Genomic DNA, 25,435 nt, shown 5'->3' with positions numbered 1-25,435 from the left:
CTCTTTATTTAACAATGACAATGCTCGTGAGGTGGCATTTATGCTTTTGGCTAAGCTGCAAGCTAACCAGTTGTTCTTTAGACCATTAGCCAAGGCTAAACCTGGAACCTCAACTAGTGACATTGCTAAGGCCAATTTTTCTGAGTCAGAATATAACTGCACATGACTATTACAATTTTTAGTTAGTTGGAGTGCTCGAGGCTGCCGTTGACGGATTTTCTCGGGCTACAGGGGAAGAATTGGCACTAGTTCAATTGGCGGCTGAGGCAACATGGGTGGTTATCAGACAAGTTGGCAGGAATGAATGACCAAGTGCGGGAATTACATGTCTAAAACCATCCATGAGGCAAAAGTATGTGGGCATCATTAAAAGATATGTTTTGAATTTTATTACAGTGGAAGGGGGCCAGGGATAGCTTTATATTTTCTGGAAAAAATTTTGACAATTAAGCATTCGTGCACACGTAGCATTTGTTTCAGCAACGATGGGGGTGCGTAGAATGAACTCTGTAGGGGGTAGGATCTTTGCAACCACGCCCCAATTAGCATTTTGGGAATAAGTTAAACTTACACTATAAACTTTTAACATGGTATCTTTTTGAATTTTCCTAGGATGTCTACAGACAGGTATTAGGCAAGAGCTAATAAGCCTGTTTGCAGGTATACCTCTTGGCAAACAAAAAAGTTTTACTCTCGTGATGTTAGCCAGGTGAAGCCAGTAATTATCAGCAAATCACTGGGACAAACTTTCTCTTTTTGCACCTTATTAAGGAAACACAATGCAACACTACTAACACTACAACACGCATGTTTGATCTTCTTTGGGATCTGACCGTACGCTGGGCAGCTATTCACCTGGCAAGCTGCAGTAGGGTCTAGTCCCCTTCTTCAATTCTCCAGTTGCAGGTCTGACCGTACGCAGGGGGACAGTCTCCCGGTGTGTCCACAGTAAGGTCTAGCCTGAGTCTTCTTACTGCTTTTTCAGAATGATTTTTAAAGGATTTTCAGGATTTCTGTTTACAGTCTATTCTCCCCGTCTCGCTGTCTTGACTCGTGTCCAATGTATCCAGGGTTTAACTCCAGCTGCTTTCATAGCTGCGGGGATGGAAAGTATGACAGTTTTCAGTCCTCTCCATCTGGGAGTCAAAGGGTTATTTTTCCCTCTTTAACTCATACTTCAACTCTTAATTGGAAAGGATGAACTTCTGTGATGGGAATGGCTTATTTTCTAAGGCAAAGCGACGCTGGGCTTGAAGAACTTTGCTCAGTGTTTGAACTTCTTGTTTAAGGCCAACGTTTGCTTGCTTTTGATGCTGCTCCAGTGTCAATTATGAAGTCAATGTCACGGCCCCTCACAGTCAATGTCACGGCCCCTCTCAAGCTGTCTCCCTCTTCACCCATTCTGGCCCCTTTGGTTTTCTCCTTTGTGCATTTGATTTATTTTATTTGGGCATTCATGCCACTAATGTCCATCTTGTCCACACTGGGCACACTGGTTCTTTTTTAAGAATCTTTTGCCTCTGCTGGGTCTTCTTCTTTTCTTCTTTCATCTATGTCTTCTTGGGCCTCTGGGTTGAGGGAGGTATACTGGCGATAGGCATTTGAAAGACACTCCAAGTACGCTCTGGGGCCTCGGTGGCACCTTGCAGCACTTTAAACAATTTGGTCATATTAATTGACTTCTTCATACCTGCTTTCATGGCTTCTAACAGCAGGGTTTGATACTGGGTGAGGCGCTCTAGCCGCACTTGTGTTTTGGGATTCTAGCGAGGGGGGAATTTATTTACAAGGAGACTTTATTGGGTAACTTACAGCACACAGGTGTACTTAATGGCTGGATCAGACAGCTTCTCTGAACCACGAGCTATTGGGCTAAATGGGTTTTATACCACACATGTTACCCATGAGGCAGCACAACACTAGCAAGCATTTTTAGCATAGGCTAGAAGTGTTTGGTTCTCAGGCACAGCTTCCTGTAAACAATTTCGCTTCTCAAAGTGCTTGATAACACTTTTATTTATTAGTATGGGAAGACAAATTTTTTTCTCTTTCTTTTGCTTTCTTTTTCTTTGCTGATCTGCCTGTATTGCAGATCATGTTTCAAACTTTTTATATAAAACTTTCTGCTCCATGCACCAGCCTTGTCTCTTTATTTGTCTTTTTCAAGTTAAACTTACTTAAACTTTTCTGCCTTACACTAGTCCCACTGACACACATTTGGGATAGGCTCTTCTTCTCCTTCTAGTTACATTTTCTTCATTTTAAAGAACTATTACATTATTGTGGCTACTTTACCCCAGGTAATAAGCTCCAGGCACAATCAGCTGCTTTTAATTTACCCTGGGGGCAACTATGGCCACGCTTCTTTTTTTACAAATGTTTTTTTTTCTTTGCCTCTTGCCTTTTCTTTCTTCTTTTTTCCTCCCTCTTCTCTATCTGTCTGCTACTTTCTCTATTTTTTTTTTTTACTTGCTTTTGTCTTTCTTTCCTTGTCATCCATTGGGAACCACACTTAGTATTATTTGGAGTTGCAACTAACACTAATCTGCAAATATCACATATATTTTATGATATCTAAGAAATCATAAAATATACACAACAAACTTTTTCTGCAATTTAACACAATGAATGGAAAACACTTTTTGCATGGTAAGGCATGATGGAGCAGATCCAGCAATTATACTGCTCTTCTGGCTGAAAGCTCAGGGCTCATCAAAATCAAGGGACAGGCATACCCACACACACAAAGAGTTCTAGGTCACCATTTTTGCATCGGCAACTCTATGCTGCATGAGTTCTGGCAGAAGGAAATTTAAAAGTTACAGATTAAACTCAGCCTGCTGTACACTGAGCTGACTACAAACATAGACACATGGTCTACAGCGATGAGAGTTCAAGTTTATCCAAAGCTTCACAGCACTGTCCATGGCAAGTCTTTGACAATTTAAAATTTTAGTTCATGTGCAGAGTGTCTCTAAAAAGCCCATACACTGATGGAGGCAAACAGAGAAGGCTCTGGGCAATGAAGATGCGATGTTTCCAGCAAAGGCTCTCCACTTTTGCATCAGTTTAAAAAGGGAAAGTGTGGCCCTACACCCCTTCTGACAGACGAGGGCCTTTAACTTTTTTAGCAAGGCCTCTATCTAAACAGAGCGGCACAGCTCAGCTCTCTAGCCGTGACGCTTTAACCTGGGCAACTCCTCTGTAAATTTTATTTTACTTCTGTCAGGTTCTCTCACAGACTTTTTAAAAACTTAGTCTTTTTTTTTTTCTTTTCTAACCTGGTACCCGAAAGCACTGAAACACTGAGTGCTGAAACTCAGGACGCTGGGGGGTGACGGGCATCGCCTTATACTTGCATTTTTCAAGCAGCCGTTAATCTTCGGGGAGGCGGTGGGGTGATTTGCAGGACTTCAAAGGCAAGCTTCTCAGTTTGTTTGTATTTGTAAATCCCAAGCTTAAAACAGGACACGATGAGGTACAGGGCAGCCAAATTCTTGCTTTGGCACGGGCAACAAATAACTCGGGTCAGCTTTCTTTGCTGGGGTCTCAAACAGGAAAACAGTCTTAATTTAAAGTTGTAACATCACTGACAGCGTCAGCCAGCCAGCTACACAGATCTCATTGTTTTTTAAGACAGTTGCTCCAATATCCTCTTTTCTTCTCAATCAGGTTGGGTCTCCCAGCTTACACAGTTTATTGCAGCTTTCAGGAGCATGGAAGTAGCGTGATTTTGGCTTGGCCAGGAACATGCTGTCTGGTTTCTCGGTCTCTTTAGCACACACACTTAGGCAGTGTAACACTGGACACTCAAATCAGTGAGATTTCTTCATTGCAGGGAATCCCACGGCAAAAGCTTAATGGTTACGCTCTTCAGAAATCATATAGCTGATGGTCAGTAGCTACAGGCTCTATGCAATTTTAACACAGTTCAAAGCTAAACACGGTTACCTTGACAGAGATCTTCAACGTGGTCTTTCCACTTTATTCTGCTTTGGGACAGTCTTATGGCACACTTTTCACTCGAAGAGGGGTCTAGCCTGTGCTCTGGGGGCTGATTCTTCACCTTTATTTTCTATTTTGTCTTCATCTTCTGGGTCTTCATTTTCAGTTTCCATTTCTTAGGGATTTCATCTCAATTAGGCGAGGTGATGATGTTGCACAACTCAGAACGTTGTGGGCAATTTTCCTTTCCCCCCTCTCTCGGCGCGCTAGGCTAACAGCTACTTTTTCGGCCTTACACTCTCACGCTCCCACGCTTTGTTAAAAGCCAGACTGTCCTGCAACATTTTTCTAATTAACAGCCTCAGATCTTGTTTTTTTTCCTCTCAGCTCGACCTTGAGCTTTTTGCTGTTTTCTCTTTCTATTCTGAATCTTTTTTAAAAAAACCTTTTTCCTTCTTTGTTTGACATACATCTCAAGGGGGTGCAAGGTTTGCTTCCCCCACCACCCATAGCCTCCCTCCTAAATTGAAGACAGACACAATTAGGGAATGGGAATTGGTCAGTGAGTAAGGGGTCTCACTGGCCGACACAAGAGGATTTTTCACACCACGCACTTTGCTACTGGCCTGGGCACCCGGACGGTCAACGGTATGCTTCAGAAACCGCAGTAGCCACTCACACAATCATTCTCTCCACTGCATCCATATGTCCCTGCCACCCACTTTTCCCACTTTTTACCAGAGCGGAAAACGGCTTCCCCAGCTTCCTCAGCTTCCTACTGAGTACTGGCGTGCTAGGTACTGGCGCCCACTCGGGGGTGTGATCAGGCCCCCCTTCTACCCGCAAGGAGTAGGTTCTTTTGTATACGTATACCACCAACACTGACCTTCTTCACAAGGCGGGGCCCTCTTTTTTTCTGCCCAGTGGCCTTTCTCCCTAAAGGCGGGGCCCTCTTTTTCCCATATACTTGCCTTTCTCCTGAAGGCTTCCAATGTGGGTTTCAACTCAATTGCAGCTGCAATACAGGCAGGGCTCAAGTTCCTTCCTCCGCTTCCCAAGGTTCTCTTGCTGCTCGCTGCCGTTTGGGCGATCCCGGTGTTAGATAAAAAGTCCTTGCTTTCGGTTTAGAAGAAAAGAATGCCAGGCAGGCAGCAGTGGATCCAACACTATTTTATTGAACGTTTTGCAAAACGGGTGCAGAGCAGTCTGGACCCCGAGACACGTGTGCAAAAGCCTTTTATATCATATCGCTTCTATTGTTCTCACCAGTAACCAATGAAACAGTTAGTACATCGGCTCACTAAGTTAATATCCAATAAACAGTCACTATCAGCTTACCAAGCCGTTAGTCATGAGTGCGTCAGTATGATTCCCTTTTTGCTCCGCCTATATTTTCCCGCCACTCGGGCTCTTACGTAACTTGAGACGCCAATGGTTATGGAGTCTCCTTTTTCTAACAATTCCCTCCTTTAAGTCTTTATTCACGTCTTAAAGCATTTAAAACGGAGTTTCTTTATCAGCACAATAAAGCAAGAGCATCTGTTTTGACAGAGCGGTTTCAATTAACCGCTGGGATAAGCCTCTAGCGCAGGGGATAATGCAACAACCAAATAACACTAAAACTCCTATCATCACTACAAGCGAAATAAGGATTGAGGCTGCTAGGTGTTTCCATTTTCCAAACCATCTCTCCAACCAGTCAGTCACGGGGTTGTTAATCCCTGAATTCTCGGCTAATTCTTCAGACAAGGCGGTGAGACCCTGCAAAGCCCTTGTTACCGTGCCATCTGGGGCAGTGTTGTTAGGGATGAAGGTGCAACACCGTCCACCTAGCATGACACAAACCCCTCCTTTTTCTGCTAACATCATATCAAGAACACGCCGATTTTCCCAAGCCATTTGGCTGGTGGCATCTAGCTGCTCAGCCAATCCTTTTACAGCATCTCGAGTATAGTTTATAAACCTCTGCTGATTATAATAAACGTAATTGATCCAATCTACATTTTTGTTAATGGTCACCCACCAAAACAGGGTAGATTCAAATCCTGCAGAAATTTGATTTCTTCCTTTGAACTCATCTGGCACTCCCCTTGGTACTCCTATGGAGTCAATATATATTTGATCATCAAAAGGGGTTACTGATCGTTTCTGCCGGGGTTGGCCAGTCTTCTCTGCTGGATGGTATGCAATTGAAAAGGGGACTGCCAACTGAACTAACCCACAAGCTCCGGACCAATTGGAGGGCAATACCTCATACAACTCTAGGCCACCACAATATCACCAGAGATCAGCTCGTGGGATTGAAAGGGAATTATTCCTAAAGCGAGTAGAATTAACACATCTTACTTTACTCGTCAGGTTCCCTATACGCCCCTCTGTGTCTGCAAGGTTTCGGTGTATGCATCCGGTATGGTTTCTTCTTTGCAGGAAGACTGTGGAAGGTCTGACACGATCCTTTGATTTGAGTGGGGGGTATAATTTATTGAGGGTTTGGCATTCCTCCTCTCCCCATGCATCAGGGTGTTGGAACAAACGGATCACGCAGGTGAGGAGGGAAGGAGTGTCCCATCCCAGTGGAAAGGGCAGCACCTTTGCCACAGATCTCCCTGTGGCACAAACAAAACAGTCAGACTTATTTAAAGACTTGGCTGTATACTTTATCCACTCTAACCACACATTATCAGTTTCCTCTGTTATTGGGATCCCTAACCTGGTTCTCCAGGGACGCCTCTCTTTCTCAGGGATCTGTACCAGAAGTGGTCTGAGGGGTGTTGGTGTGACATTTCGGGGTTTTATCTTAAAGCTGTCAAGCCCAAGTCCTTGAGGTATCACCATCCACGTTAATATTTCTTTAACCAACATTACCAACACCACCCACAATACTTGCTTCATATTACAAGTTTTTTGTAATTCGAACCCGAGCTTTTCCCAGATGTTGTGACTTGTATATTACAGGCGATTGTGGCTCCTGGATGGCTTCTTCGCCTGTGTCCTTGGCAGCTTCCAGAGGGGTGCCAGGGAGCAAAGGACCGTTGCCTGTGTCCTCCTGTTCTTTCCAAGTGACAGAAGGAAGCGAGGGTCGCTTAAATGGCTTTATCCGGCTGCAATGTGTCCATTTACTAGAACCCACAAGCTTTACACACGAGTGGCTGGTTGGTCCCACCAAATAAGGCCCCTCCCACCCTTCCTTTAAAGCTTCTTTATTCCACTTTTTCAGCAACACCTCGTCTCCCGTCTGGAAGAGATGGATAGGTGCATCTAACGGCAGTCTCTGAAACGGAACGGAATAAGCTCGTAGCTGTGAAAGAACAGACTGTAGAGAAGTCAACTGATCCCTTAGCATCTGATCACCCACCTCCCACTTGACTTCCTCCCTCCTTCCGCAGTGTACCCGAGGCTGGAACCCAAACATCAGTTCAAAGGGGGACAATTTTATGTCCTTTCTTGGCATCCTTCGAAGCTTCGTTAAAGCTATTGGCAGAGCCTCAACCCAAGTGAGCTTCACCCCTCGTTGGAGTTTGGTTAAAGTCTCCTTGAGGCTCCGATTGATTCTTTCAACCTGTCCACTTGCCTGGGGCCTCCAGGGGCAATGTAAATGCCACTCTATTCCCAGAGCTTGTGCCAGCCCCTGTGTAATAACTGAGGTGAAATGTGAGCCCTGATCGGACTCTATAACTTCGGGCAGGGAGAACCGGGGCACCACCTCCTGTAACAATTTAGCAACAACAGTTTTAGCTTGGCAGTTCCTACATGGAAACGCCTCTACCCACCCTGTCATTTGACATACTATTACAAGCAAATACCTGTAACCCCTACATGGTGGCATCTCAGCAAAATCAATCTGCACCCTCTGGAAAGGATAGTAGGCCCATGGTCGCCCTCCTTTTGGAGGAGGGGTGCCCTGGGAGGGTTGGTTTTCTGGCAAACTTCACAGGTTGCGGCTAGTCGGTGGGCGCATACAGTTAAGCCAGGGGAGACAAACAGCCTCTTGCAATAGTCGATCATGGCTGATGCTCCAGGGTGTCCAAGAGAATGGTGAACTTGCTCTAGAACAACCCTCTGCAGGGTCTGTGGAAGAAGCAGTCTTCCATCTGTCATCTGGATCCATCCGTCATCACAGGGACTTATTCCGTGTTCTTGTGCCATTCGTAACTCAGCAGGGGAGTATGTGGGGCGCTCTTTTCTTTTGGGTAGAATGAGGAATGTTCCTTGGATTCCCTCTCTGGCTGCTCTTTTTGCGGCCTCATCTGCCTTCTGATTTCCCTGTCTCCATTTTTCCTCTTTTTCTTTCCCATGGGCTCGGACGTGGACAACAGCTACTTGTGAGGGTAGCTGGAGGGCATCCAGAAGATCCACTATTAGGCCGCCATTAGCCACTGGAGATCCGTTTGCTGTAAGGAATCCCCTCTCTTTCCACAGTTGCCCATGAGCATGCACAACGGCGAAGGCATTTTTGCTATCGGTATAAATATTTACTCGCTTTCCCTTGCTGGCTTGCAGGGCTCTTGTCAGGGCTACCAGTTCAGCGGATTGGGCGGAGAAATGAGGAGGCAGCCTTTCCTCACGCACACTCTCCTCTAGAGTAACGACAGCCGCGCCTGTGTAGCGCCTTCCATCCAGCATATAGCTAGATCCATCTACAAACAGATCTCTGGCTCCCTCTATTGGTTCATCCTCAAGGTCCGGTCGGCCTTTGGTGTCCAGGTCTAATACTTCAAGGCAGTCATGATCTGGGAGTCCTGATCCGTTTGTGCCCAGTAATGTTGGCAGCAGTGTGGCGATATTAAAGCTGGAGCAAGCCTTAAAAGTGAGGTTTTCATTTGTTAGTAAACCTATTTCATATCGGGAATGCCGGGCTGGGTTGAGAAATTTGCTTCCTCCTCCTGATCCCAAAATTTGTGGCACTCCATGCGGCACCCAAATTTCAATGGGTCCTCCCATTGTCAATTTCTCCGCTTCAGCGCAAACCAGAGCCGTTGCCGCTACTGCCCTCAGGCAACTTGGCCATCCTCGCGCTACGACATCTAGGACCTTGGAGTAATATCCCACTGGTCTCCAAGAGGGCCCTTTTCGCTGGCAAAGCACTCCCGAAGCTATGCCCTTATTTTCATGCACATAAAGTCTAAATGGCCGGCTGGGATTTGGTATGGCTAGAGCAGGTGGTGACACAAGAGCAGCTTTAAGACTGAGAAAAGACTTATTCATTTCCTTAGTCCATTTCCATTTATCCAGTCTATCTTTCTGCAGCGCCTCATACAGCGGCCGCGCTATCTCCCCATAGTTTGCTATCCATAGTCGGCAGAATCCGGTCAGCCCCAGGTAGGCCCTCAATTCACGGGGGGACTTAGGGACAGGAGTGTCACGGATGACTTCAACTCTTTCTTGCCCTAGGCTCCGAGTCCCCTTAGTTATGTGGTAGCCTAGGAATTTTACAGTTGGTTGGGCCAACTGTACTTTTTCTTTTGACACTTTATACCCCCCCCCCTGCTAGATAGTTGAGGAGGGAAACCGTCCCACTCAGGCACGCATTCTTGGCCTTGGCTGAAATCAAGAGGTCGTCACAGTACTGGAGGAGATGCACCTCTGAGTGCTGCTGGACCCAGGGTTCGAGATCCTTTTGGAGCTGCTGGCCAAAGACCACCGGTGAGAGATTCAGCCCCTGAGGGATGACTGTCCATGCTAATTGAACTTTTGACCCCCCCCCTGGGCTTTCCCATTCAAAGGCGAACAAAGGCCTTGAATCAGGGTGGAGGGGGATGCTGAAAAAGGCGTCTTTTAGGTCTATGACAGTGAACCAGGCGTGCTCTTCCGGAATTCCTACAAGGAGGGTGTGTGGGTTGGGGACCACAGGATGGGGGGCCTCGATCTGCTGATTAATGAGCCGGAGGTCTTGCACTAAGCGGTAGCCCTTGCCCCCCCCTCCCCTTTTTGGCACAGCGATGATGGGCGTGTTATAGGGAGACATTATCTCAATGAGCCGGCCTTCTTCTCGGAGCTTTGTTATTACTGGTTGTAGGCCCTCCTTTCCTTGGCGGGAAAGGGGATACTGTTTCACATGAACAGGCCTTGCTCCCTCCTTGAGGGGAATTTTGTATGGTGCTGCCGACTTGGCACGAGAGGCCCCTCCAATCCCGGCCCAAGCTAGAGGGTTGACTCTGTTTTCTATTAAGCTCCAGTCCTCGGTGGCCTCTGGGATGGATTCTTCTGCAACCTTCAAAAGGGCCATTTGGTAGTTACTACTCTGCTGTTTAGGGAGCCGTATCTCCATCCTTCCGTCAGGAGTAAAAGCAATCTCAATTTGGAGTTTAGTCAATAAGTCCCTCCCTAGCAATGCCACCGGACAGGAGGGGGTACAGACAAATGCATGTTCTAGGTGTGTTTTCCCAACCTTGGTGAACAGGGGACGAGAGAGGGGCACTTGAGTTGCCCTTCCCTCGACCCCCATTATGGTGGTGAACCCCCCACCTCCCGTTGGGGGCTCACTGAGGGGGAGGACGGACAGGGCGGCCCCTGTGTCCACAAGGGCTTTGTAGGAGTGGCCCCCAACCTTTATTTTGACCATGGGGTCCCGTCTTGCCTCCGAGACGGCTAAGAGGGGGCCGGGCCCCGGTCTGTCCTAATCTCTTTCCTGTTCATACAGAACTCTCTGCGCTTCTCCCGTATTTTCCCCTCTCTCTTTCTGCTTCAAAGCCTCACAGTCACGCTTCCAGTGCCCCATTTTCTTACAAAAGGCACATTGATCTTTCCCCAGGGGAGATCCTTTCCTTCCCCCTTTCCTCCCCTTCCTAGCTCCCTCCTTGTCAGGTTTAAGAACCGCAGCAAGGAGCTTGGCCTGCCTCTTGTCTTTTTCTTTTCCTTCTTCTTCTTCTCGCCTCTCATAAACCTTTTGAGCTACTTCAACTAAAACTCCTAAGTCAGCTGCCAACCCTCCTTCAACTTTTTGCAACTTCTTTCTGATGTCCTGGCAGCTATTTCCCACGAACTGAGTCGTGAGGATCCTTAAATTATTTGGATCATTCAAGTCAATGTCAGTATATTTAGCGAAGGCTTCCCTCAGCCTTTGGAGGAACACAGCAGGAGGTTCGTTTTTGTCTTGCTTTAGAGTCAGGACTTTTTGCAAATTGGGGGCCCTTCTCGCGGCTTGCTTCATGCCTGCTAAAATGAGTCGAAAATAGTCAGCATGTAAGCGTCTATGTGCCGCTGTGGCCACCCCCCAATTGGGTCGCCCTGTGGGCAGAACCTCCACCGTCTCCTCCTCAGTTGCTTGGGGATTTTCCTCCCTATACTTGGCTCGTGCCCCTGCAAGGATGGTTGGCTTTTGGCTGAGAAAACAGGTGTTCAATAGCATTTGTGTATCGTCCCATGTGGGGTTGTGAGTAAGCCTCACATTCTCCATCAGAGACAGGAGTGGCCCGGGATCCTCTTCAAAGGAGGGGTTAAATTGTTTCCAATTATACAAATCAGATGTTGTGAATGGGACATAAACAAACATCGTCCCTTGAGGATGTTGGGCGGTAGGGTCGGGGACTTCTCTGATGGGGAAGGTGAACTTCACCGGTGGTTGGGGGTCCTTTCGCAGGTTGTAGTTAGGTCCCCCTTTTGCCTCTCTCTGTAGGACCTCCAATTTTTCCTCTAGGGAATATAGACGATCTTGGAGAGTGTCCTGGCGTTCAACTAGAGGGGTGGGGTCCTCCGGTACTATTTCATGAGAGGGGTCCTTCTCGGGGGCATCTAACCGCTGGGCGGGCCCCTCAGGAGAGGGTGGTGGTTGCAACGAGCGCCCTGCGACGGCTGTCCCGTAGGGAGGAGGAAGCAGTAGGTCCTCCGGTGCCATGGCCACGACCCTGGGTGGTCCTTCTTTTGGTGGTTTCCTTTTGACCACCATGGGAAGGGCAAGGGACATGCATTTAACAACCCACGGAGCAGGCCTGCCGCCAAGGGGCACACAAGTTGCCCACGAATCAATATAAGGGAACTGGTCCCAACTTCCCCTCTGTGCTACTATTGTTCGCACATCAGATACCAAGGTTGGGTCAAAAGACCCCTCGGGTGGCCATTTGGGTTCTAATATTGGCCATTCCCGGGTGCAAAAAAAGACAAGACGATCCTTTGTCATCTTAGTTCCATAATCCTGCTTAAAATGTGACCAATTGCGCAAACAACACTCCAAGGGTGTATGGGACTTCTTCGCAGACTTAGATTGGGACCCGCCCATGACGGTGGGAATTTCAGTCAGCAATTCTTGCGCTTCGCCCTCCTCTGACCTAGCCCGTCTCCGGGGTAAGGAAATGCAGATCGGGGCTCCTCACTCGCTTCGCCCATAGGCGTCTCACACAATCACAAACACACCACCGTCCCGCGTTTATCCCCTGATGTAAGCTGTTTCACTTACCCCTAAAGCCTCTTCTGTCCCGCCCGCAGCTGCGTCCAGCTGCTTTATTGATCCACTGCCGGTGCCTAAAAGGAGTGATCACGTCTCCCTCTTCCTCTGGCGTTGGTCCCCAGGCACTTCTGCCGCCACCGTCGTGAGGAGAAGGCAGTATAAAACAACCGCCTGTGGCCACTTCTCCTCCGCGGCCCCTCGGCTCAGCGCGAAGGGGACGCGCCCCGAAGCAGGATCCGAGTCACGGCACCAAATTGTTAGATAAAAAGTCCTTGCTTTCGGTTTAGAAGAAAAGAATGCCAGGCAGGCAGCAGTGGATCCAACACTATTTTATTGAACGTTTTGCAAAACGGGTGCAGAGCAGTCTGGACCCCGAGACACGTGTGCAAAAGCCTTTTATATCATATCGCTTCTATTGTTCTCACCAGTAACCAATGAAACAGTTAGTACATCGGCTCACTAAGTTAATATCCAATAAACAGTCACTATCAGCTTACCAAGCCGTTAGTCATGAGTGCGTCAGTATGATTCCTTTTTTGCTCCGCCTATATTTTCCCGCCACTCGGGCTCTTACGTAACTTGAGACGCCAATGGTTATGGAGTCTCCTTTTTCTAACACCGGTGCAGGCTTTCTCCCATTCACTCGACAAAAAGGTCGGTGGTGCCAAGAAAGGGAGGCATGCGCCGAGCTCGTCTTCCCGGTGCGGCGATCAAGAGCAGGCAACTGCCACCTGTCTGGCTCACAGCCTGCCACATCCGAGTCACGGCACCATTTATGTTGCAGAACCCAGAGTCAGAGAGACCACGGAGTGAAGGAAAAAGAGATTCTTTATTTAACGCGCGGGCTTAAGGCTGGAATCGTTTCCAAAGAGCCAGAAGCCCCGATTTACATTAGCACATTGGTTTTATAGACATTGTGACACATATGAAACGGCTCCTCCTCCCCCTCCCGCATGGGGTTGCAATTCTCAACATTTCTTCTCTTAGCACTATTGTTTATAATACAAGAACTGGGTTATAGGGTAGCCATGATAAGGAGAGAACAGAAGAGAACAGCAGAGAACAAGATATACAATTGTATGACCTTTGACAAGATAAGGAATTCCTGTGTCTCGTCAGCTTACAACAATATATTCAAGGGAGAAAGAGCTCAGCAAGAACATGAAGCATGAGACTGCATGAGGCTACTTAGTCTGATCCCCGATATGGCTGCTACATTGATTGAACTGTAAGTGGCAATCCTACACGTACTTTGGAGCAAATCCCATTGAGCATGGTGTAACTTACATCTGAGTATATAAACTTAGGATCAGCCTGTCAGTCATTAGCTACAAATACACAGATCACCAGTACATACATTATTATTGAAATACATATTCTTTTATTTTTATTTGTTTCCTATGTGCTTTTGTAAACCATTACAATTCTGAGAAATAATACCCAATGTTTTCTGCAGACCTTCAGTGAATCCATTGAAAGGAGTGTATCTGTACTGAACTGCAGACTAGAACAATTTGAATCTAACCCTGGATATCCACCTTGGATCTTCTCAGTTTCTGAAATACATTTGAAACATCACAGACTAAAAAAACAAAAACAAAAGACCCAGGCTAAAAAACTTCAATCCAAGGCCAGATTTCTGAAAGTAGAACATTACAACCGGTCCTTGGAGTTAGTTTTTATACAAGGTTGAGGTCACCCTTTCATATGTATGGGCAGATCGTTTGTTTGTACAAGAATCAGGGCCGCAATGAGAACATGGCAAAAGTATGAATGGGAACTCTGGTTCTCCCTGTTCCAAGTCCACTGGATAATTTAGCTGACATGCTGCATTTCCTCTAGCCTCCCAAAGTAAATGGATAAATGTATCTTCTCACCTTTTGTGAAGGAACAGAACCGTCCTCTTTTTAAAAAAAATTTAGTCCGGGTTTGGGATATTACGGGTTAAAACCTTTGTGTGTGCGTGCTTGCCAGTTTCAGCCAAAAGTTTAGTTAGAATGTAGAAGTCAGTAAGTTTGCTCAGGAAGCCAGGAGATTTTGAAGTTTGCAGGAGGTTCAATAGAAGGTCAGAGGAAGAGAGAGAGAAAAGATGTTTGCAGGAGGTTCAACAGAAGTTCAGATGAAGAACTTAGGAAATTGACATTTAAGTTTCAGAAATGAACAAGAAACTACTCTCTTGATTGTTTGGAGTTGGGGAGGGAAAAGAACTAATTTTAAGATATATAAGCCTGTGGTAGAAAGGGAGAAAGAGGCACTGAACCAGCGAGAAGAGAAGACAGTGAAGGAAGGCAAGAAGGCTAGAAACCTGGAGGGAAAAAAAGAGTCAGAGCTGCAGGAACTGGAGAACTGGTGGAGAGAGTGCTGGACCTATGACAGTTACATATTGCATAGATAAAAGACCTGATGTATCTGTGTGTCTCCACAAGTGATTTACTGAGAGTTTGCTGCGTTTGGAGGTCATTCAGGGCACATGACGTCATGGCCATCTTGCAGTCATCCTGGAGATTTTTGAGAAAAAACTTTTTTTCTGAGAGTACTTTTAGTCGGATTGTTTTCCTTAATTCAGCTTGTCTGTGCTTCTGTTGTGGTGTGCACCAACCCTAAGCATTTACTTCAGCATGATAGCCCTGCCCAGGGGTGTGTCTTTCACCTGGCTGTGACTTCACCGACCCTGGTCAAAGGGTGTTCCCTCAGTGTTTCCCCTCCCTGTGTTTCCCCAATGTTTCCACCATTTTGTAGCTGGCTGTTCAGGAGTTTTGAGCTAACTCAAAACCTTGCCTACCACTAACCTCTGGTGGCCATCCCCCAGAAAGTGTAGGGGTGTGCTGCTCGGCAGCCTTTACCTTTAAAAAAAAAAATCCCCTTAAAAGCACAATGTCGACATAGCACATTGCCACTCCATCGTGAACCCGAACTAAGCACTCCAGGTTCACCAACCACAGCCACCTGGGGTGGGGGTGGGGAAGTGGAGTTATTTACAAGTGGGGTATGGAGCGGGTGGACATAGAGTAAATAAAGGTGGGAGTCCAATGAGTGAGGCTTGTTTCCTGCCCCTGTCCAGGCTCCCGGCTGCTACTACATTATGAGTGCTCTGGTAAACTGGAAAGAACGTTACTGTGATAAAGCGATAAAGCGGATAAAGATGAGATTTTGCATAATAGCTGAGAAACTACATAACATCAAAGAACCCCTCATATTACCACAGTAGTGGGGACACTCAACCACTTTAGTTAACCTGGTTTCAATCTTTAACATTCCCCCCTTCTGTGCATGTTTACTCAGAAGTATGAAATAAATCTCACCCCCTGCAGTGAAAGGGTTAAAGGCTAACTGTAATAACCCACCCTAAAGTGTTCTTTCACTTCTCCAATGCTCTCTTAGATTGCTATTGTGAGGTTGTGGTGCTTTGATGTTCTGTAGTTTTTCTGTTATGTAAAATCACTTCTCTGCTTCATTGCAGTAACAATCTTGCCTTCTCATTGTGAGCAGGGGGAAGGAGAAAGGGAGTAAGAGGGGGTGGGGGTGGAAACAGTAGGCAAAAGTGCACATGTGGGGGAAAATGGGATGGGTCATGGGGAGCAGCAACTCTGCAGCAGATTGCTGGGATGTGGCAAAATTGGGGTGGGGGGAACTAGAAATGGGGAGCATTGCAATCCTATGCATCTCTACTCAGAAGTAAGCCCCATTGGGTTGAATGGGGCTTCCTCCCCATAAGTGGGTTTAGAATTGCAGCCAACATCTCAGAGGAGTTCTGAGAAACAAAAAGAGGAACATTAACAACAACAACAACAACAACAACAACAATAATGAGAATCCCTTCCAAAATGGGCAAGCTGAAATCTGAATTTGAAGACTTCTTTGTGAACCCAGTCCTCCAGAGCTCCCCCGCCCACTCCAGTTTCCCACGTCCCAGCGATCTGCTTCAAATTCAGATCCAAGAGAGCAATGGAGAAGCAAAAGAGTGCTTTAGGGTGAGTTACTACAGTTAGCCTTTAACCCTTTCACTGCAGGGGAGTGAGATTTATTTCTTCTGAATGAACAGGCACAGAAGGGGGATGTTAAAGATTGAAAGCAGACTACCTAAGGTGAATGAGTGATTGAGTGTCCCCACTGATGTGGTAATGTGGGGTCGCTGCTGCACATTTAGTCCTGCCGCTATTGTGCTATTGTGGTTTTAGAGGGAAAGTAATTTTTTAAAAATTGGGTGGAGAGGGTTGGACATAGGTTGGGAAGGGTGGGGTGCTAATACACATACTGGCCAGAGAAAGCAGAAGGGGCAGAACAAGGTAAGAGTGGGAGGGTGGGAACAGGCTCTCTAAATGATGATATGGGCAAGATTCCACCCAGTAGCCACCCAAACAATTCGTAGTAAACTGCTGTGTGAACTGCCAAGACCCCAGGCTAGCTTTGGGATAATCTGGGTTTTCGACCCCCATGTGTCGCCAGATGGAGTAGATTTGACTCCAGTAAAAAACACAGCAAAATGGAGAGCGAACTAAACCTGTCGCTGTGGTGATTCCCCCCTGGATAAAATAGGGACAGAGTCTAGTCAGGTTAGATGGATGCATTTATCCCTCTTTACTTTATTACCCTATTGCCAATATGTTTTTTGTGTGTGTATTGTCTATGTGTATCCATTCAACATTCATTTTTTTAACTTCATTGTTTGAAACTTGTGGTCTCTTTTCTTTTTGGGTTACCCATCTCATGTCTATTAGCCATCCCCCACACTAGCTAAAGTAGATGTCTGAGACCCAGAGAGTTGTAAGGCTGGTTTGGGGAGGCAACCAGAGGAAAAAAAAAGATTTCCACTTGGCAGCAGAGCAAAAGGCCACATGAAGGGAAGGTGAAAAAGAAAGTGGGGGCATGCTATTTTTCCTGTTTCCCCTTACACTCACAGAAAAGGACATTGCCAGTCTGAGGCACTGTAACAAAACAAAGTTGCCTTCTTCAGCCTTTACTAGGTTCACCCAGAGAGCTGTGGCTATTGAGCAGTATAGAAATGTAATAAATACACAAATACATACATACATTCATTCATTCACCACCATCATACCTTTCTGATGTATATCATTATTGTTCCAGTTTTACAGACTGGGATCTGAGGCAGAGAGATATAAGTGAATTGACCAGTACTATACAACAATTCCAAAGAAGAGATAGAATCTAGGTTCCCTATGCAAATCAGGGCAAATTCAGAATATCCACCCTTTACCAAGCAACCATTAGAATTAAAGTGTGGGGCAAGTCAAACCCTGGTATAGATGAAGAAATAATATAGAAGACAGTATATCTCAGTATGAGCAGAATGTGCTTCTGTCATCATTCAATAGCCATGCCCTCTTCTATAACGAGACCACTCTCACCAGTATGCTTCCAGTGTTACCTATAGGGTTTACTGGCTTCTGTTACAATATTCCATCTTCCCCCATTTCTTTGGGGCAGTATCTAAGAGGGTGCTTATGCCCCCACCAATTCTTTTGCACCCCGTAGATTCTGTTGTGCAAGCAGGACCCACCACTTGCACCACAGAGATTTAAGGCTTCCCAGAGGACGTCCTGAAATGAGTGGAAAGACTCGTTTCCAGATCAGGGCAGGTCAGCAGAGCTCCCTTATGCAGGCTGTGCTAACCTGCCCCATTCCAGAAATGAACATTTTTGCTCGTTTCCAGTTGCCCCCGGAAGTGCTAAATCTCTGTTCCTCAAGCGATAGCGCTGCTTGCAGATGGGGATTGACAGGATGCAGGCCACTCGGCAGGGGTGTAACCACTCAGTTGGATACTACCCTTGGATGTTTGAGTGGAAGTGTGGTGATACTGAGCTTAACAGCCTATTTGGGGGCTACAGAAAACTGCGTCTCCACGGAGTACTGTACCCCATAGGTTTGGCTTGCAAGCCGCTGCTGTATGGCTCCTTGCTGTATTTCTTCACCCTGGAACTTCTCAACTTCTGAAAATAAGTTCAACAATCCATATTACAGCAATATCTTTATTAGGTCAGCCCAAAGGTCACAAAACAGCACCCAGGCTTTTGAGTTCTTCGGACCTCTTCCTCGGACTAGATGGTAAGCAAAGCAATAAGTGGGGAAGGGCAAGGGGAGGAGAAAAAAGGGTGGGTGATGTTGAAGGCATGGAACCTGCACTGAGCGGCGGGTTGGACTCGATGGTCTTATAGGCCCCTTCCAACCCTACTATGCTGTCATTCTGTGATTCTATGAACCTACATTTATTCATAGGCTTATGATGGAGTGCGGGAGGAGGTTGCCAACATTCACATTGGGCTCTACTAGAGGCTGTTATGGTTTCAGGTTACACGTAGCACTGTCCCTAGGACTATTGGGATGGACAAACAAATAATTGATTCTCCATTTTTGAAAATATAAAATCCATCTGTTAGCCAGATCTGTCACTATCCTTAGACAAAATAAACAGGTTCCTTGGCAGATGGAAAACAGAAGTAAAGAGGAAGTAGACAGTTTTATATTAACAAAGCTGGAGATAATTGTGGATGGTGTACTAGGTAAAAAGAAGCCAGTAGAAGCCAAATTGGGTAGCTTTACCTCCTAGTTGGAAGGTGATGTACCCTCAGAGCATAAAGTCCCAGGCCAATATAATTGCAGTTGAAGAAGGAGGAGAAGGAGAAAGAGTCCTGCGGGGGGGGGGGGGAGCTTTAGGAGAGCAATGCCTCAGGTCTTTCCTAGGGAAATTGCTACAACTATTTGTTTTGGTTTGGCTTATTAGAAGAATGGAGATGTCACTTCACTGGCGTAATGCTCTTAAGCCCTAGTTTGGCCTGTGTTCATCCATGGCTGAATGAGGGAATGCATTTGCCAGCAGTGCCGTGCACGCAGTTCCCCTAACTGATCCAGCTGCTGGGGCTGCCTGCGCGCACACAGAACTCTCTGAAGAGTAATAATTGTGCCAATCAGCAGTTGGGAAGTGGTCCAGGGGGCTGGAATATTCCCCACTCTTCCCCCCCCCTCCAAACAGCTGTTTGGCACAATTACTGTTATTTGAAGGAAGAGCTACACATGCAACCCTGGCGGCTGTATCCCTTTGCAGTTGGATTGGGGCCATTGTTCTTAACCTCTTGATTTTATGAATCAGAGACTTATCCAGTAAATATTCAAAGAGCATTTCGGATGCCTCCCCTTGGGCATAATTAGGAGCATACTTGATGCAATGTCAGTTTTGGCAAGAGATCTGCAAAGCTAATAGTTATGTACATTTGGGGCAGCGTTCCCCAATCTTGCACCCTCTGGATGTGTTGGATTATGACTCCAATCATCCCCAGCCATGCTGTCCAGGGATGATGGAAGCTGTAGTCTAACACATCTGGAAAGTACTTGGTTGGGGAAGGCTGCTTGGGGGGTGTCTCCACCAGCAATTTACTCCAAGCTGGCTGTGTGTTGAGGTTGTTAGGGATACATGATGTTGTGGCCATCCAGCAACCTCTCCAGAGCTTATCAGGGAAAAACTGAGACTGCTTCAAGTCCGATTCTTTTCCTCAAGTCGGGTTCTCCCCAGTATAGTTGTTGTGTGCCCCAGCCCCCGCATTGACCTCGGGGATGCTAGCCCTGCCCAAGGGGGTGCCTTTCATTGTGACTCCAGTCAAGGGGTGTTTCCTGTGTGTTTCCCATCCCTGCACAAACCAATTAGTGTCTTCTCAGAAGTAACTCCCACTCCGGTCAATGAGGCTTCTCCCCTGAATAGAGGTCCTGCGAGTTAAAACGGGGGCTGGTTTCCGCCTTTGTGTTTCCTGCTCTCTTTCCCACAACTCATTGGTGTCTCCCATTGTGCTGAATGAGGCTTGCTCTCCGAATCCTCACATCAGTATTTACAGAGATCTCACTAAATTGAAATGGTGCAGTTTAAAGCTCAGTTCCCTAACTGTGGTTAAGTGCAATCTCGAGGCTCCGGTTCTCCGTCGTTTGATTTCTTGCCTTACGAAGTAACTAATTCACAGCTTTGCTGTAGAGATCCTGCACAGTATCAGTTTGGTTAGAAAGGGGGCTGGTTTCCCATCTCTGTGTTCTCCCCCCCCTTTCCCAGCACAAGCATACGCGTGTCTACTCAGAAGTAACACCCATTGTGTTCCATGAGGCTTGGGGCTCATTGGGAGGCTTGTCTTATAAATCCACACAAGGGGAAGTAACTACTTTGCACTTTCCTTCCGGAGCCTGGAGCAGGCGGGGGGAGCCTCTCTTATTGGTTGAGCAGCCCCGGCCACTCAGATGACATTCACTCCACCCTCTGCACCCTACCCAGAAGTAAGTTATCTGAAGCCACTTAGAATGGTGCGATGTACTCCCTCATGGAGCCCTGCCTGGACCAAAAGCAGCTCCTACAAAAATACAGGTGAGCCGTTCCTCCCTTCTCCTTCCATGGTCATGAAAACAGGGCCTGGGAGGAACTTTGGAATGTTGCCTCCCAAGATGGGACTGGCAGCGCTTAACGGTTGCTGAGTGGAGTGCTTGATCTCCAGGGGAGTTTGGAACCAACTATGCATCACGGACTGTAAATATTCCGACCATCCCTTAGCACAAGGAGATGAACGGCTGACAAAATCAGAAAACAGGAGCAAAAGAGTAGGACGGCAGATGCAAGAGACAGGCTTGGCAAGAGGCTGAAGTTTACACATGGCTAGGTGGCATAGCTGTGCTTCCTTGATTTGAAAGCATCAGTGGTTAAAGGGTCCTGCAGTAACCAAGTGTCTAATCTTGCAGCTGCAGGCAGTTTAAATGCCATGAACCTCATCAATGCTCATGTGAAGGGTCATAGCAGAAATATGAATTAGGCTTGACAGCAACCAGGACAGCATAATTAATTGCTTCACATCACAGAATTCCTGAGTATTTTATTGCTAGGAAAATGCCATTAATGCCAGTTTATGATCTGTGATAATGAATGGAGCTTACAATATGGTGGCGCATCCGGCCCAGGCTCCTATTGGCTAGTGCTTCTGATGTCACTAGTGAAAATAAAGACAAGTCTTCTATTTCCTTCCTTTCGAACCAGAATGCTCTCCTAAATAGCACCCAAACACTGGCAAGCCCCCCCCAAATTTTGCCATTTGATGAGTCCCTTTTAGGATTTATGTTATTTGCAGGCTGCACTCTTCTCTGAAGTGCAGCTGTGTACATCATCCATGGTTTGTTTTTTTTTAAAGGTGCCTCTGAGCAGGACTATCTCCAGACTGAGCATAGGGCAGCAGTACTAGAAGGGTTATGTGCTGCAGTTGCATTTGGAGCCCGGAAAAGATACCTTAAAAATCAAAGGCTTGGTATAGACCAGGAGTGGGCAACTTGTGGCCCTCCAGATGCTTTGGCCTACATTTCCCATCATCCCTCACCATTGGTTATGCTGGCTAGGGCTGTTGGGAGCCATAGGTGAAAACATCTGGAGGGCCAGAAGCTGCCCAGCCCTGGTATAGACACTGGCTGCCATATTGTGGTTGGAATGTTTTATTATGAGAGGTAGCAGTCATTGGACTGGATCCAGACCAGGTCATCATACTTAGAAACGGAAATCAATAGTACCAAAGTTGGTTACTAACGTTTATGTCCCAGCAATTTTAGTGGTTCTGCTCTAAGTATGTCGAAGTCTGGATCAAATCCCCCTTTTCACGTTTCAGGGTTTCCTTGATGCAAAAATGCAACTTGTGCCCCTTTAATTTTACGACAGCTGTACCAGAGCCACTAACATTACGTAACCATTAATACCATCTGGTTGTCACCCCACTCCTGGATGGGCAACAGTTGTATGATAAGGGTTCTGACAACCGGTCCCACCCTCTGGCATTTCAACGTTATAGCAGCACCATAGGGTGCTTGAACCATGAACTGTGGCTGTCCTCCTGCTTCTGCAGTGTCTAAAGCGGGGGTGAGGAACCTCAGGCCCGGGGCCAAACCCAGCCTTCCGGGTTCCCCAGATGGCCATGGCCCCATCCCTTTCCTCTGCCCCCCTTTCTCCCAACCACTGGTCATTTGGTGGGTTCATGGCATGTGTACTTCCCCCCATTCTAAAAGGTTGAAATGGCCCCCCCAAGGGCTAGTTACCCGCAGCAAGAGCATTAAGCTACACCGTGCTGGCACTTCTGTCCCCCCCCTTTTTGCCTTCAGCCCCGCCCACCACGGGAATGCAGCCCCCCAGCGCTTCTTTGAGATGGAATTCAGTCCTCTGGCTGAAAGAGCTTCAGCACCCCTGCTCTATCATCACCTCCTTTTCAGGGGCACGTAAGTTGAAGTCTTGCAGTTAAGCTACACCGTGCTGGCATTTCTGTCCCTCCCCTTTTTGCCTTCAGCCCCGCCCACCACGGGAATGCAGCCCCCAAGAGCTTCTTTGAGATGGAATTCAGTCCTCTGGCTGAAAGAGCTTCAGCACCCCTGCTCTATCATCACCTCCTTTTCAGGGGCACATAAGTTGAAGTCTTGCCGTTTTCCATATCTTTTAAGCAATGGCGCCCTTTAGACCAGGGCCAAGTTCAGTTTCGGAGAAGCTCTTGGCGGCTGCAGATGGGTATCCCAGGTGGCCAGATTTGGCCCCCAGGTCTGAGGTTCTGCACCCCTATAATGGAGCATTGAAGGTTTCATATAAATTTGTAGCTTATGCATTAAAAAGTTGAGTTGCTTCTTCAAGATTTCATTTTCTGTTGGGAAGCATCTCAATGCTCCTGGGAGCTCATTAACCACACAGTGATGTGCTAGCAGGGCATGATCACATTTAAATATTTCCATTCTAAGCTCACAACAGGGCAAGCGAGAGAGACAATCTTTCCCAGACGTGCTGTAGAAGCAACGATTTTATGAGTTGATGGTTTCAGCTGGTCCCCTGTAAAGAGGGTGAACTGTCTGAGCTGGGAAAGCTGTAGATAGGTATGAATTGGGTAGCATTCAAAGGTAGTTTACGCATTCACTGAAGCAGTGGATAGTATTCTGGCTAATCTTGGTAGAGAGGGAGGGGAGACTGGGAACAGAAGTCTAAAGGCAACTTTGCTAACGCTGGCAAATATTGTGGACTAGAAGATACCATACAAGAAAGATCGTCCAGGTACCAGTGGAGGTCAGCAGTAATTCATTTGGGTGCCATCCTATGCATGTTTAGACAGCAGTGAGTTTAAACCATGCTGGCTGGGGAATGCTGGGAGTTGTAGGACTCATTGCTGTCTAAACATGCATGGATGGTGCCCTTAAGTATGTAAATTGTTCATTAATGTATTAAATGCCCATTTGTCTCAAGGTTTCCCCCCTGTTAATTTCAATTTTATGTATTTTGTGTACGTATGTATTATGTATCCAAAGGAAGGAATCAGTGTTTGGTTGTCTCAATTATTACATAGATCATCTTTAGTTACTTGAAAACAACAGTTAAAAACCAGTATATAAATTTGGTAAACTAATGAATTGTTATTCCAGTTTTGCAGTAGGTTTGACGAATTTTTCCCTGGCAAAGGCTTTGTGAATGAGGATTCTTCCAGACAGGGCTTTTATTTTGCCGTTGCCCTTTTTCGTTAATGGAATTTTATGTGGGGTCCAAACATTGTGATCTTCCTCTTGTAGGCCTCCTTTTCTGACTTTTTCCTAATTGTGGAAAATCTGTTATGGAGGAAAAGATGGAACTGCCACGCCATGCCTTCTTGATTGCTAGCGCTAGGAAGCACGCAGAGAGAAAGCTGCTTTTACCCCCACGGCATTCCAGGAACATGTTTGCACAGGAATCATAGGCCCAGAATTCTGTTGGGCAGTAAAAGCAGTATCTGGGGGCTTCCAAATGGGTGGCTCCGAATGCTAGCAGTCAGAAGGCATTGTTTAGCTCTTCCGGCATTTTCTTCTTAGCGGATTTTCTGTGTTAAGGAAAAAGGTGGAAAAAGCATTAAGAAAACGTGGGAGGGCCATGAGTAGAATACAGTGACATCTGGAACCCCCCCCTTGAATTCCATGAAAGAGGCAGGATGATAGCACCATAAAGACTCATCTGGAAACAACTGTAGGGCGAATTGTTCCTGGGGATATACAAACCTCTGACATCCGGTCGGGGGGGGGGCATCCACAGAGGGGAAATCCAGGCCACTTGGGGCCCCATGGATTTCACCAGAGCCTTACCACATCCATCGGATTTTGCGAGGCAGCTCTCCTCCATTCTAAATGGCACAGTCAGCTAATGGAAGCCACTATTAGCCAATTGTGGGGAAAGTATGGCTGTAAATTGTGTAGTTTATGGCATTTGCAGCTGTAAGGCACTTCTTCCTATGAAAATTGCAGCCGTTTATGCCACCATTTCCATAGAAGGACGTGCTTTATGGCCACAAATGCCATAAGGTACACAATTTACAGCTGTATTTTTCCTGCGATTGGCTAACGGCAGCTGCCATTGGCCGATTGCGCCATTTGGAATGGAGGAGAGCTGCTCTGCTGGAAATCTGACAGATCCAGAGGTGAGTGGGGTCAGTCCACTGCGGGCTTTACAGGTCAGATTCTTGAGAATCTGGCCTTATTTGAGTCAACAGTGGATTTCTCTGCCATCCCTAGTTGTTCCCTCTAGCCTCTTCTGGTAACAGACACTTTGCAAGAGTCTCTCAAAATTTGTTACGTGTGCTTGCACCCTAACATGTAGTTTGCCCAGAGGTTCAGTAGGTGCAGCGTCCTGACTATCACTGCATCTCGATGCTATGAAAAATGGCACATGTTGGATTGTTACATGACACACAGCTATTTAAAGCCACAGAACCTCCATCAGAAAAATCTCTATGGTTCTCCCACTGCCAAATCCAACATTTAACCCACTAGTCAGCTTTGAAGTGTACTAGAACAGTCTGGTGTTTATACGTATTTCAGATCTGATTTTTATTCAGACATGGGTGATCAATGGCAAGCTAAACTCACATTTTAAGAAGAGTATACATATTTCAACACTCCTAGTTACGCTGTTGCTCATTGAGGAGGCTCTGAAAACAAAAGACTGTCTTGGAGCATCGTTTATGTAGCTCATTTGATCCGATGCACAAGAGATGGCTGTCATCTCAAATCCTATGCATTCAGTGTTAGAATGGCAACAAAATTACAGTAACATTTGCATTAGGTAGTCTCTTTTTCTAGCTCCATTTGCATCTC

The sequence above is a fragment of the Heloderma suspectum genome, chromosome 1 (assembly GCF_057233095.1).
Source record: "Heloderma suspectum isolate Gila_16-S chromosome 1, 16-S_ref, whole genome shotgun sequence".
Classification (NCBI taxonomy): Eukaryota; Metazoa; Chordata; class Lepidosauria; order Squamata; family Helodermatidae; genus Heloderma; species Heloderma suspectum.
This window is presented reverse-complemented; position numbering follows the sequence as displayed.